The sequence below is a fragment of the Schistocerca gregaria genome, chromosome 9, assembly GCF_023897955.1.
Source record: "Schistocerca gregaria isolate iqSchGreg1 chromosome 9, iqSchGreg1.2, whole genome shotgun sequence".
Classification (NCBI taxonomy): Eukaryota; Metazoa; Arthropoda; class Insecta; order Orthoptera; family Acrididae; genus Schistocerca; species Schistocerca gregaria.
The window spans coordinates 80,721,266-80,734,904 of record NC_064928.1 but is presented as its reverse complement, the minus strand read 5'-3'; the positions used below and the strand labels follow the sequence as shown (position 1 = coordinate 80,734,904).

The 13,639-nt window shown below is 42.0% G+C and overlaps 1 non-coding gene across 1 annotated transcript; it reads left to right on the top strand.

Moving 5' to 3' along the window:
* The first annotated feature begins 573 nt into the window (after window positions 1-573).
* On the top strand, window positions 574-648 carry Trnas-cga (transfer RNA serine (anticodon CGA)). Its single transcript has one exon. It is a non-coding gene; the product is annotated as a tRNA-Ser (tRNA).
* The last annotated feature ends 12,991 nt before the right edge of the window (window positions 649-13,639 follow it).

Genomic DNA, 13,639 nt, shown 5'->3' with positions numbered 1-13,639 from the left:
TAGGTATGTAGCGCAACGCTACTTTTTAAGAATTTTTGTAAAGAACTATACCCCTTGTAATTGTTTGTCAAGATCGTTCTCAGAATATAGTTAACTTCTACCAGATTAAATGCATTAAGAATTTGCTATCCCAAAATCATTCACGTAAATGCTTTACGGAATTTATTGTTATCTTAAAAGAAAAGTCTAAACTGAGCTTCAGCTTTTATCAAATCTAAATTAACTTCAACTTAAAGAATTCCAGTCACAAAGTATTATGAAACTCCACCAGCAGCTTATAATTATGTTAAAGAGAAGTAAGTATATTCATTCCACAGTTTGCTGTAGCAGTCAGATGGCGATCCAGTATAAATAATTAAAGGTAAGAATCAGTCTTAATAATTTCAGGTAACGACTGAGGGCCACGGCGACAACACATTTTATGTTTCGTCGTAATAATCAGCAGGTAGTCTTGACAGAGCAGCAGTTAAAAGATTTTAAGAGACGCAGCGTTCAGTCAGCAAGCAAACGTTCATCCAATATTAGACGGGAAGGTTTCAATGACTTAGCCACAGCCTGGGGGATGTGAGTCGTGCTTGGGTAGCTCAGTTGGTAGAGCACTTGCCCGCGAAAGGCAAAGGTCCCGAGTTCGAGTCTCGGTCCGGAACAGTTTCAGTCTTCCAGGAAGCAATCAGTGTTGGTTGTCTCAATTATTCAATTTATGTCCCTCAACTATTCTGTTAAAACTTTCCGTGATACCTCGTTAGCCAATGTGTTTACCACATGGAGAGTGTCTTCACGTCTAATCAGTTGATATGTGTCATGGATAAAAAAAGAGCCGTCATATTTTGCCCACGCTGTCACATCAAAGCGTTTGTCGCTAGTGCCGAATCTCACGAAATTCCAGTCACCAAGTTTCTCCTCCGACAGCGAAAATCATAGGGAGAAACGGTCACCATGACACAATAAGGGAAATCAGAGCTCGCACAGAAAGATATAGGTGTTCGTTCTTTCCGCGCGCTGTACGTGATCGGAATACTAGAGAATTGTGAAGGTGGTTCGATGAACCCTCTGCCAGGCACTTAAATGTGATTTTGCAGAGTATCCATGTAGGTGCAGATGTGGAGCGACACTAATTGCACGCAGGAGCAAGCCGTATAGCGCAGTTCGTCGCCTGGACCCCCGCCGCTTTCCATTGCTTTGCTTCCAGATGAGGTGGGCGTGTCCCAATCTGAAGTTACGGTCCGGCCCCCAGATTCGCCTTCCTTTATTGCGGACGGCGATCACGCCTCTGCGGCCAGTCCGTGACCTGCTGCAGTTCCGCGCGGCTGTTCCTTTTTCGTGTGAATTACGCTGCCTGGGAGATAGCGGCCCCCGCTCCGCTTTATTATGCAGCCTCCGTGCAGATGCTAGTCGCAGCGGCGCTCTTTGGGCAGCTGCCGTGAAAGTCTCGGCCGGGGGAGGGCTTCGTGGAAGCGGTACGCCTTTCTTCCAGAGTTATTTCCTGCGCCCGCCGTGCCGTCCCGACAACGGCCGATGCCAAAGTGTGAATGCGTAGGCACAGGGAAGTGCCGGGATACTTTTTTTCTTCTTCTTCCTTTCGTGAGCGAAACTGTCGGCGTGTCGTGCAGTAACCAAACACGCCGGAACCGGTTATGCTAACGAGGATTCTCGATACCAGAGTCAAGTACGCGGCTAACAAAGTCGGCTTAACGGTTCGTAGGTCAGAGCTTCGCATAAGAATCGGTATTTTTAAACAGGTGACAGAGTTCATGGTCCAGGGTTCGAGCTTTCAGGGGCAAAAATAATTTTCAGTATTTCACCTCATTATCAACTGAATTTAGAATTTTAAAATACGGTCATAATCTTATAATAAACGTATATGTGTGCACGCTTAAAGGTTATCGTGCTATGTGCTGACTGCAGCTGATTCCGCGTTAATTTTTGTAAGCGTGGTCCTATTCTGTACTACTGTGGCGGTGTCAGTTGATGTATTCAAGGTCTATCTTGCATTTTGTGTGTTTTTATGACGGATGGATTGCATATCCAGTTACTGTTGCGACTTTTATCCCATTTTATTTGGCTATATGACTCATGAATTACATCTCCAGCTACTTAACGACAATCTAATGACACCCAAAAAGGGTGAAACGTGTCGTCGATATTAAATAATTTCGCAAACAAGACTGTTTTTATCCTAAAATACAAGTATTACAAATGGAAACTGTATACCTGTCTCGCGGCAGCGTAACCCACGATATACAGGGTCTCCGAAAAGACTTTCCCTGATTACATAAATTGATAATTGAAGCTGGAAATAAGAGACAAATATGAAACTTGTGTCGAATTGTTTGCAACTATCAAAGTTTTCTTCTGTTTTAGGTTCGCAGTACGTAAGTAGTGAATGAGGTGCAGTGCCCAAGAAGCCATGTTAACCAACCAGGAGAGGGCACAGTGTGTCCTGTGGTACCATGAGACACGATAACCAACCACAGTGCAGAGACACTTCCAGGCAACATTTGGAAGGAATCCACCTGGTGTCAAGAGCATTAAAGCCTGGTATGAGAAGTTCAAGAACACAGGAACCTCAGCAGACAGGGTGGAAGCTGTAAGGCAGTCTTTCCAGAGAAGTCCAAAGAAATCGGTCCGCAGGGCCTTACGTGAATTACAGATGCCATTTTACACAAACGTTTATTGTTTCGTGCATACAAACTGTAAACCGTTCAGGCCTTGTTGCCCAATGACAGTACACGTCGATATGCTGTCACGTATTGAGGGCGATGATGGTTATCTCAGACGAATTGCCTTTTCCAACGAAGCGACCTTTTTTGTCAGTGGAGTAGTGAATCGCCATAATGTGTTCATTTGGGTTTCACAACCCCTTGGCGAGGTCATAGAGTGCACCAGAGGCAGTCCAAAGGTGAATGTTTGGTGCGCGCTACTGCACGATCGAATTATAGGGCCATTCTTGTTCGCTGAGTCTACCATCACATCTGCAGTGTATCTGGACACGTTGCAACTGTATGCTGTTCCTCAGCTGCTTCAGTATCACCCCGATGTCTTGTTTCAGCAAGACGGTGTACCGCCTCATTGGGGTTTGGACGTCCGTGGCTACCTCGATAGACCTTTCCTGGGCGATGGATTGGTCGTGATGGGCCAACGGTTTGGCCTCCACGCTCTCGTGACATGACCCCATTAGACTTCTTTTTATGGGGTTATGTCAAGGACGAGGTCTACCGAACACGTGTACCACATCTTGAAACCCTGCGGCAAAGGATTACCACAGTCGTTGAATCGATCCCTCCAGTGCTGTTGGCTAATGTGTGGACGGAAACTGAATATCGTCTAGATGTGCTACGTGCTACCAAGGGTGCTCATGTGGAAGTTTACTGGTGTGTGAAAAAAACTTTGGTAGTTTCTTAACAATTAGACACCAGTTTCATATTTGCATCTTACTTCTAGCCTGAGTTATCAATTTATGTCATCAGGGGAAGACTTTTCGGGCACCGTGTATTTATCTAGTATTTGATAAACGACAGCGTTTAGTGGTTTCCAAAAAGCTTTGCATAAAAATTCAAACTCGTTAATCACATTTTCTCGCTGGTAACCCACACAAAAATGACGAAAAAGTCCCTTGCTTTCTCCATTTACGATGCTCATGTAGTAATGCTTCGCCACCAAACACGACGTTTTAAATTATTACTTCTTTACTACTAACCGTGTTTGCAACAGATTTTGCAGACAATATCAACATATACGACGGAACGCACGTGCTGGATTATATCATTGTACGACACACAGTTCAGGATATTTGTCACTATAGACACTGGTGCCTGAAAAACTTCGGGTTGTATCAAACGCAGCGCCGCCATTTACTCAGAATACACTCATCCAGTGTTTGAACTTAGAGAAGCTTCCAATGATCTTTAAAGATAATTCAAAATCTTTTCTGAGCTTTTTCACGATACCTGTTTAACGTTTAATACTTACCACATAATTAGACGTTTGAGGCTATTTTATACATGGGAGTTCCGTCCTTTAAGGACTCAGGGATAGAGTGGTTTACTGGTAAAGTACTAAGGAAAGAAAAATTGACCATCAGTTAAGCGGTGGTAAAGGGAAGTAATGGCCGTAAACAGGCAGCTTGTACTGGACAGCGCTCGGTAATGGAAATAAGACTCAAGTCATAGGATCTGTCCATGTAGAAAAACCGCTCGACTATCTTAAATGACGCAGGATGAGCGACACTCTCAAGATAAATAGGTATCAACTTTAGGGAAAGAAGGATGGTATAAAACATGTCCAGCAAGCAAGAGGGGACCAAAAATGGAACACCGAGTACGAAGTGTTCGGATTGAATAGCGTGTGAGACAGGGATGTAGTCTTTCTCTTCTGCTATTCGGTCGAAACATCGAGCAATCACTAACGAAAGAGAAGAAAAAAATGCGATCAGGAGTGGGATTGAAATTAGTGGATTTAAATTATTGTGAAAGGATCTCAACAATAAAATGAGCGGGCGACAAAGCTACCATCAGAGAAAGTGAGAAATAGCTGAAGGAACTGTTAAATGGAATGGACATTCTTATTAGCACAGAATATGGATTAATAGTAAAAACAAATCAATGAAGAGCAGTAAAAATTAGTGATCAGCTGAGTATAATCATATTTCACGTTACAATCACTTTGACTGTAAAGAATTTTTACTACTTTAACATGAATAACCCTTGTAGTCGGTTCTATTGTATATGTATAAAAATTTGCATCCTCAAAACAGCTGTAAGTAAGATGCTTAGGTTTTTATTTTCATAACGCTACAGACCCCCCCTTGAACCATGGACCTTGCCGTTGGTGGGGAGGCTTGCGTGCCTCAGCGATACAGACAGCAGTACTGTAGCTACAACCACAACGGAGGGGTATCTGTTGAGAGGCCAGACAAACGTGTGGTTCCTGAAGAGGGGCAGCAGCCTTTTCAGTAGTTGCAAGGGCAACAGTCTGGATGATTGGCTGATCTGGCCTTGTAACAATAACCGAAACGGCCTTGCTGTGCTGGTACTGCGAACGGCCGAAAGCAAGGGGCCTTAATTTTTCCCGAGGGCATGCAGCTTTAATGTATGATTAAATGATGATGGTGTCCTCTTGGGTAAAATGTTCCGGAGGTAAAATAGTCCCCCATTCGGATCTCCGGGCGGGGACTACTCAAGAGGATGTCGTTATCAGGAGAAGGAAAACTGGCGATCTACGGATCGGAGCGTGGAATGTCAGATCCCTTAATCGGGCAGGTAGGGTAGAACATTTAAAAAGGGAAATGTATAGGTTAAAGTTAGATATAGCGGGAATTAGTGAAGTTCGGTGGCAGGAGGAACAAGACTTCTGGTCAGGTGACTACAGGGTTATAAACACAAAATCAAATAGGGGTAATGCAGGAGTAGGTTTAATAATGAATAGGAAAATAGGAATGCGGGTAAGCTACTACAAACACTATAGTGAACGCATTATTGTGGCCAAGATAGATACGAAGCCCACACCTACTACAGTAGTACACGTTTATATGCCAACTAGCTCTCCAGATGACGAAGAAATTGAAGAAATTATTCAGATAGTGAAGGGAGATGAAAATTTAATAGTCATGGGTGACTGGAATTCGAGTGTAGGAAAAGGTAGAGAAGGAAACGTAGTAGGTGGATATGGATTGGGGCTAAGAAATGAAAGAGGAAGCCGCCTGGTAGAATTTTGCACAGAGCACAACTTAATCATAGCTAACACTTGGTTAAAGAATCATGAAAGAAGGTTGTATACATGGAAGAACCCTGGAGATACTAAAAGGTATCAGATAGATTATATAATGGTAAGACAGAGATTTAGGAACCAGGTTTTAAATTGTAAGACATTTCCAGGGGCAGATGTGGACTCTGACCACAATCTATTGGTTATGACCTGTAGATTAAAACTGAAGAAACTGCAAACAGGTGGGAATTTAAGGAGATGGGACCTGGATAAACTGAAAGAACCAGACGTTGTACAGAGTTTCAGGGAGAGCATAAGGGAACAATTGACATAAATGGGGGAAAGAAATACAGTAGAAGAAGAATGGGTAGCTTTGAGGGATGAAGTAGTGAAGGCAGCAGACGATCAAGTAGGTAAAAAGACAAGGGCTAGTAGAAATCCTTGGGTGACAGAAGAAATATTGAATTTAATTGATGAGAGGAGAAAATATAAAAATGTAGTAAACGAAGCAGGCAAAAAGAAATACAAACGTCTCAAAAATCAGATCGACAGAAAGTGCAAAATGGCTAAGCAGGGATGGCTAGAGGACAAATGTAAGGATGTAGAGACCCATATCACTATGGGCAAGATACATACTGCCTAAATGAAAATTAAACAGACCTTTGGAGAGAAGAGAACCACTTACATGAATATCAAGAGCTCAGATGGGAACCCAGTCCTAACAAGGGAAAGCAGAAAAGTGGAAGAAGTATATAGAGCGTCTATACAAGGGCGATGTACTTGAGGACAATATTATGGAAATGGAAGAGGATGTAGATGAAGATGAATTGCGAGATACGATACTGCGTGAAGAATTTGATAGATCACTGAAAGAACTGAGTCGGAACAAGGCCCCGGGAGTAGACAACACTCCATTAGAACTACTGACAACCTTGGGAGAGCCAGTCCTGACAAAACTCTATTATCTGTTGAGCAAGATGTACGAGACAGGCGGAATACCATGAGACTTCAAGAAGAATATAATAATTCCAATCCCAAAGAAAGCAGGTGTTGATAGAATGAAAATTACCGAACAATCAGTTTAATAAACCACAGCTGCAAAATACTAACGCGAATTCTTTACAGACGAATGGAAAAACTAGTAGAAGCCGACCTCGGGGAAGATCAGTTTGGATTCCATAGAAATATTGGAACACGTGAGGCAATAGTGACCTTACGACTTATCTTAGAAGAAAGATTAAGGAAAGGCAAACATACGTTTCTAGCATTTGTAGACTTAGAGAAAGCTTTTGACAATGTTGATTGGAATACTCTCTTTCAAATTCTAAAGGTGGCAGGGGTAAAATACAAGGAGCGAAAGGCTCTTTACAGTTTATACAGAAAGCAGATGGCAGTTATAAGAGTCGAGGGACATGAAAGGGAAGCAGTGGTTGGGAAGGGAGTGAGACAGGGTTGTAGCCTATCCACGACGTTATTCAATCTGTATATTGAGCATACAGTAAAGGAAACAAAAGAAAAATTCGGTGTAGGTATTAGAATCCATGGAGAAGAAATAAAAACTTTGTGGTTCGCTGATGACATTGTAATTCTGTCAGAGACAGCAAATGACTTGGAAAAGCAGTTGAATGGAATGGACAGTGTCATGAGAGGAGTATATAAGATGAACATCAACAAAAGCAAAACGAGGATAATGGAATGTAGTCGAATTAAGTCGGGTGATGCTGAGGTAATTAGATTAGGAAATGAGACACATAAAGTAGTAAAGGAGTTTTGCTATTTGGGGAGCAAAATAACTGATGATGGTGGAAGTAGAGAGGATATAAAACGTAGACTGGCAATGGCAAGGAAAGCGTTTCTGAAGAGGACAAATTTGTTAACATTGAGTATAGATTTAAGTGTCAGGAAGTATTTTCTGAAAGTAATTGTATAGAGTGTAGCCATGTATGGAAGTGAAACATGGACGATAAATAGTTTGAACAAGAAGAGAATAGAAGGTTTCGAAATGTGGTGCTACAGAAGAATGCTGAAGATTAGATGGGTAGATCACATAACTAATGAGGAAGCATTGAATAGGATTGTGGAGAAGAGACGTTTGTGACACAACTTGGCCAGAAGAAGGGATCGGTTCGTGGGACATGTTCTGAGGCATCAAGGGATCACCAATTTAGTATTGGAGGGCAGCGTGGAGGGTAAAAATCGTAGAGGGAGACCAAGAGATGAATACACTAAGCAGATTCAGAAGGATGTAGGTTGTAGTAGGTACTGGGAGATGAAGAAGCTTGCACAGGATAGAGTAGCATGGAGAGCTGCATCAAACCTGTCTCAGGACTGAAGACCACAAAAACAACAACGCTACATAGTGCTCTGCATGAAAATCACTGACTGTGCAGTGTGTAGTCTGTGGATGGTTGAACTTATTGTTGGAATATTCGCAAATGTAGTGGTGGACAGTTGGATGGGAACAGCGCTTAGCGTTACGCAGTTAGAGGTGGGCCGCCTGCAGTGGTGGATGTGGGGAGACAGACGCCAGAGTTTTGACAGCTTGATATGAGCGAACGATCCGAAAAAAAAGGAAGTTTGTAAAGATTGATGTCATATATATATATATATATATATATATATATATATATATATATATATATATATATATATAATGACTTTTGAACACTATTAACGTAAATACATGGTTTGTTCTCTATCAAAATCTTTCATTTGCTAACTATGCCTATCAGTAATTAGTGCCTTCAGTAGTCAGAATTTTTTATTTAGCTGGCAGTACTGGCGCTCGCTTCATTGCGATTGTTCGAGTAAAGAAGATTTTTGTGAGGTAAGTGATTCATGAAAGGTATAGGTTATTGTCAGTCAGGGCCATTCTTTTGTAGGGACTGTCGTGAGTCATATTGCGTTGCGCTAAAAAAAACTATCGTGTGTCAGTTTAGTGATGATCAGAATAAATAAAGAGAGAACTGTCTGAGTACGTTCAGTTTTACTCAGCTGTATTTGTATCAAATAACGTAGAATTGTACCAGCATAGTCATTCATAATTTTTCTAAGGGGACGTTTCACAGCTACTTTGTGATATTACAAATAATTCACTACATACGAACCTTGCGTTATCGCAACATGACCCACATACAGAAGGCGCCATTTTCATGTATGACGAACAGTGAAGACAGCTGTGAACTAACTAAACAGCGGCCTCAGTGTAATATGAATTCTTGACCTGCATTATCCAAGAGGGACTGTGACAAATAATTGCTGAAATGGGTTAACTTTATCTGCTGGTATCTACCATCCATCTACCGGTGAAATTTATACAATCGTATTTTCGTGTTAACATGTATGTGATTGTGTTTTAATTGGTTTCTGTATTACCTCTACCACTGAAGAAGGCCACTCGGTGACCGAAATGTAGATCCACTACAGTAAACGTACGTTGTGACTGATTGCGGTGCCTTCTTTCACTAATAAACACATTGGATCACGTAGGAGACAAGTCAAAAAAAAAAAAAAAAACTGCTGCCTTTGGAAGAATATAAGCATCATGGATGAGCAAGGAGGACATAAAAGGCGGACTACAACAGCAAACAAGGCGTTCCTTGACAAAACAATCCCAAAGATTATTCCGATCCTTGATGAGATGATTGGTATAGAAACCGGTTTCCATAATTGTGTAAAGAGAGGGTCTCAGCTGCAAAGTTATTTTTATTACAAATAACGTGTTTCCTCAAATTTCCGAAAAGAAAGGGAAAAGCAAGGATGTAACTACACAGACCTAGCTTAGCTTCCCTCATGTAGACCGTTTTTATTTAATGGAATTTTTATGTTGTTCCCAAAATGCAACATCCTTTAAGCTTTTCACGGTAGTTGGGGCCATATAAGCGTGGTCTTTTCCGAGTATTCTTCTGACCAATAAGCGAGAGTGGTAGCAGTGTTTTTCTTAAGCGCGCCTTTTGCGTTCTTGTGGAGATATTTCATTCCCAAAAAATATTTCTTAATATCTAACCGAGAAGTCGAATATTAATTTTCAAAAATTTAGATTTAAAACTTTTTTAATGTGACTAAATAATTTCTTAAAATTTGTCATCCCATCATGCTCTCCCGTAGGGGCTAAATTTTCAGAAACACTGAATCATGTATCTTTTTTATTTATGACTGAGTCAAACATCACTTGTCGCAGAAGAAGTCTTAAAATCATTTAGTAGTTCTTCAGTAATTATATATTTTCGAAAAAGCTTCTATCCACTATTTTACTCCCTTAGTTGCTGAATTTCCATAAGTGCTAAAACACGTATTTTTCTATTTTCTGAGAAACCATATACCGCTTTTCGTAGTTCTACCTTCAAAATTCCCTTAATATCGAGGTACTTTCAGAAAGCTTTTCATCGCCCGTTTCGCCCCCTTAGGAGAGCAACTTTTGACAATCCGTTTTTAAACGATGCCTATGATCTAGTATCCACACCCTCTCCAAGCTTCAAGTCTGTATCTTTACCTGTTTCGGCGGGGCAAAGATGATTCAGTGAATCAGTCTCACAGAAATGGCTCTGAGCTCTATGGGGCTTAACTTCGGAGGTCATCAGTCCCCTAGAACTTAAAACTACATAAACCTAACTAACCTAAGGACATCACACACATCCCTGCCCAAGGCAGGATTCGAACCTGCGACCGTAGCGGTCGCACGGTTCCAGACTATAGCCCCTAGAACCGCTCGGCCACACCGGCCTGCATCAGTCTCACACTATTTCACTCCGTTAGGGGTTCAATTTTCAAAAACACTGAAACATTTATTTCTTTTTTTGTATCCGAGAAGTCAAATACCAACGTAGCTTTAAAAGTACTTTAGTGATTCTTTAATAGTGATTTATTTTCAAAAAAAGTTTTCAGCTACTATTTCACCACTCCCACTGTCCCACAGTTAAATTTCCATAAATGAAGAAACACGAATTTCTGTATTTCTGACCGAGAAACCAAAAACCAGTTTTCGTCGGTGTAGCCTCAAAATTTTCTTATTGGGGACATTTTTAATCCATCGCACGAGTCTCATTTCAAATTGTATCGAGCGGATGGACTCATGAATCCATGGACCCTACATGTCAGCAAGGGACTGTTCAAGCTGGTGGAGGCTCTGTAATGGTGTGTGGCGTGTGCAGTTGGAGGGATATTGGACCCCTGATACGTATAGGTACGACTCTGACACGTAACAAGTACGTAACCATCCTGTCAGATCACCTGCATCCATTAATGTCCATTGTACATTCCTACGGACTTGGGCAATTCCAGCAGGATAATGCGACAACCTACGCGTCTATAATTGCTATAGAGTGGCTCCAGAAACACTCTTCCGCCTTTAAACACTTCCGCTGGCCACCAGACTCCTCAGATATGAACATTATTGAGCATATCTGGGATGCCTTCCAACGTGTTGTTCAGAAGAGATCTCCATCCGTCGTACTCTTACCGATTTATGGACAGCAGTGCAGTACTCATGGTGTCAATTCCCTCCAGCATTACTTCAGACATCAGTCGAGTCCACGCCACGTCGCGTTGCGGCACTTTTCCGTGTTCGCGCGAGCCCTACATGGTACTCGTATTAGGCAAGTGTACCAGTTTCTTTGGCTCTTCAGTGTATACAATCATAGACACCCGACATTACCAAGTGAATAATTTTTTGCTTTTTATGTTCTATACTGCAAAGAGCCTATTATACTCTTATAAAAAGCGCTTAAAGATTTATGTGGGCCTAAGTCTGCGATACCTTTTTGACTTTGGTCCAGGGGATGCCACCTAAACTCGGCGTTGAATTATCTGAGTCGCCCAGCCAAAGATCGTACCAGTTGCCAACCTCTGTTTACTTAAAGCAAAATGAAGTAAATAATCCTTAGTCACGCACATATAGATTGACAGGTTTTGTCTCGCTGCAATACGGGGGACGATAGTAATCTGCTGACAGATGTGAATTGTACGCACCAAGAACAGAGCTCACCAGCCCAGTAGTACACAGACCACTGTTCCATTCCCAATAAACAGTGCTTAACGCGGGTGCAGCATATTATCAGGTAAAATACAGAGGTGCGGAATAAATGGTTTTGATTACCACAGGTTAGGCCGGTATTACACTATCCTATTTCTTTGTCGAAGTAGGTCTATCAAATACGAATGTCAAAGGAATTTGATAGTGTAATAGAGAACTTCGCCAAAGCACGTATCGTCAAATAAACATGATCAATTAAGTTTCGGGTGTGTAGCCACAAGAATTCTCCTTCTTCTAATATTTCGGCCATATAACGTTCAACCATCTTCAGGGTGAGCCACAAGACTGCCGCTCCAGTGCTCGCTTCTTCCCTTTATACTCGTGTACCGCGCAACTGCGCATGCGGCCACAGATGCAATTGCGGCAGAGACGTTGGTCGGCGGCAGAGACGTGCACAATGCGCGAGTTCTATCTATGGCTCCGCAGTCGATCTGTGTTGGCATGTCGATACGTCATTGTGAGATGCACTGTGACTGCGTCTTTGTGAGTTTATTACAGCAAGTGCCGCATTCCATGACTTATCAAGGTTGAAACAACTATCTCTGTTAATTAAATTCGTCGTCAAGCGAGTTTCAATTGCCTCTTTGACTATCGGGTCCCAAAAACTGACAAGTCGGAAGTGGCAGAACACTGTACTGACACTGGTCAGTGCATGTTGTATGACAACGTCGAAATTTTGGCGACTACATCATCTTCTTGGGACCCGATAGTCAAAGAGGCAATTGAAACTCGCCTGACGTCGAATGTAATTAATAGAGATAGTGGTTTCAACCTTGATAAATCATGGAATCCGGCACTTTCTGTGTAATAAACTCACAAAGACGCCGTCACAGTGCATCTCACAATGACGTATCGACATGCTAACACAGAGCGATTGCGGAGCCATAGATGTAACTCGCGCATTGTGCACGTCTCTGCCGCCGACCAACGTCTCTGGCGCAATTGAATCTGTGGCCGCATGCGCAGTTTCAGGGTACACGAGTGTAAAGGGACGCAGCGAGCACTGGAGCGGCAGTCTTGCGGCTCTGAAGATGGTTGAACGTTGTACGGCCGAAATATTAGAAACTTAGTGGAACAGTCTTTGCGCCGCCAAAACCTGAAAATTCACACAAACATGATCAAATCTAGGGCCTCGTCGTAGATTTGATTATAAAGGTCGTTAGTCTTCTGTTGACTGTAATAAGAAGCGTAATAACCACGTGGACCGCTAACATCGCTACAACTATTTGACGTCTGTAGTGTGTTTGTAAACATGGCCGCAAAGTTTAGTTGTTGTAATATTGTTTCGTCCGTTTACGCCTTGCTCCTCTTGGTGGAGGGTGGGGGGAGGGGAAAGGCCACAATGCATGCTATTAATCTTGTGCTGACGGACTGGCGACTTCACACCCACAAGCCGGAATTAAGGACTACACACACTAAAATCAACTTTGTCTATCATTGAACCCTGGTAGTCACAAGTTAGAGAGTGCTTTATCTGTTTCGTATTTTTTGTTAATTTTGTAGTCGTTGAAACACTAATTCAATTAAAGTATTCAAAAATAAAAATAGTTTTCAACCACCATATAGCTTCCTAACATTTATTTTATCTTCAAATATTCTTCCTTCAGGGATTTATAAACCGCTTCACACGTTTATGGAATTGTTTTGTCTTCTGTGTACTGTGTTATTCGAATGCTGTACTGTAAGCTAGTAAGCTCTCCTGTAACAAGGAATCCCAGAGTTATGGCGAGCCTTCCTTCTGCAAATATATCATTTCTCTGGTGCGTATTCTGCTTCGTAATATGAGCAGCCACTTTACTGATCAAATACTGTCATGCGCTCTCTTCCTTTCGTAAGTGATTTATGTAAGATTTGACGGCCTCCATTGGAACTCTCGTAACAAATTCTGCTGAATGCTTTTGTCAT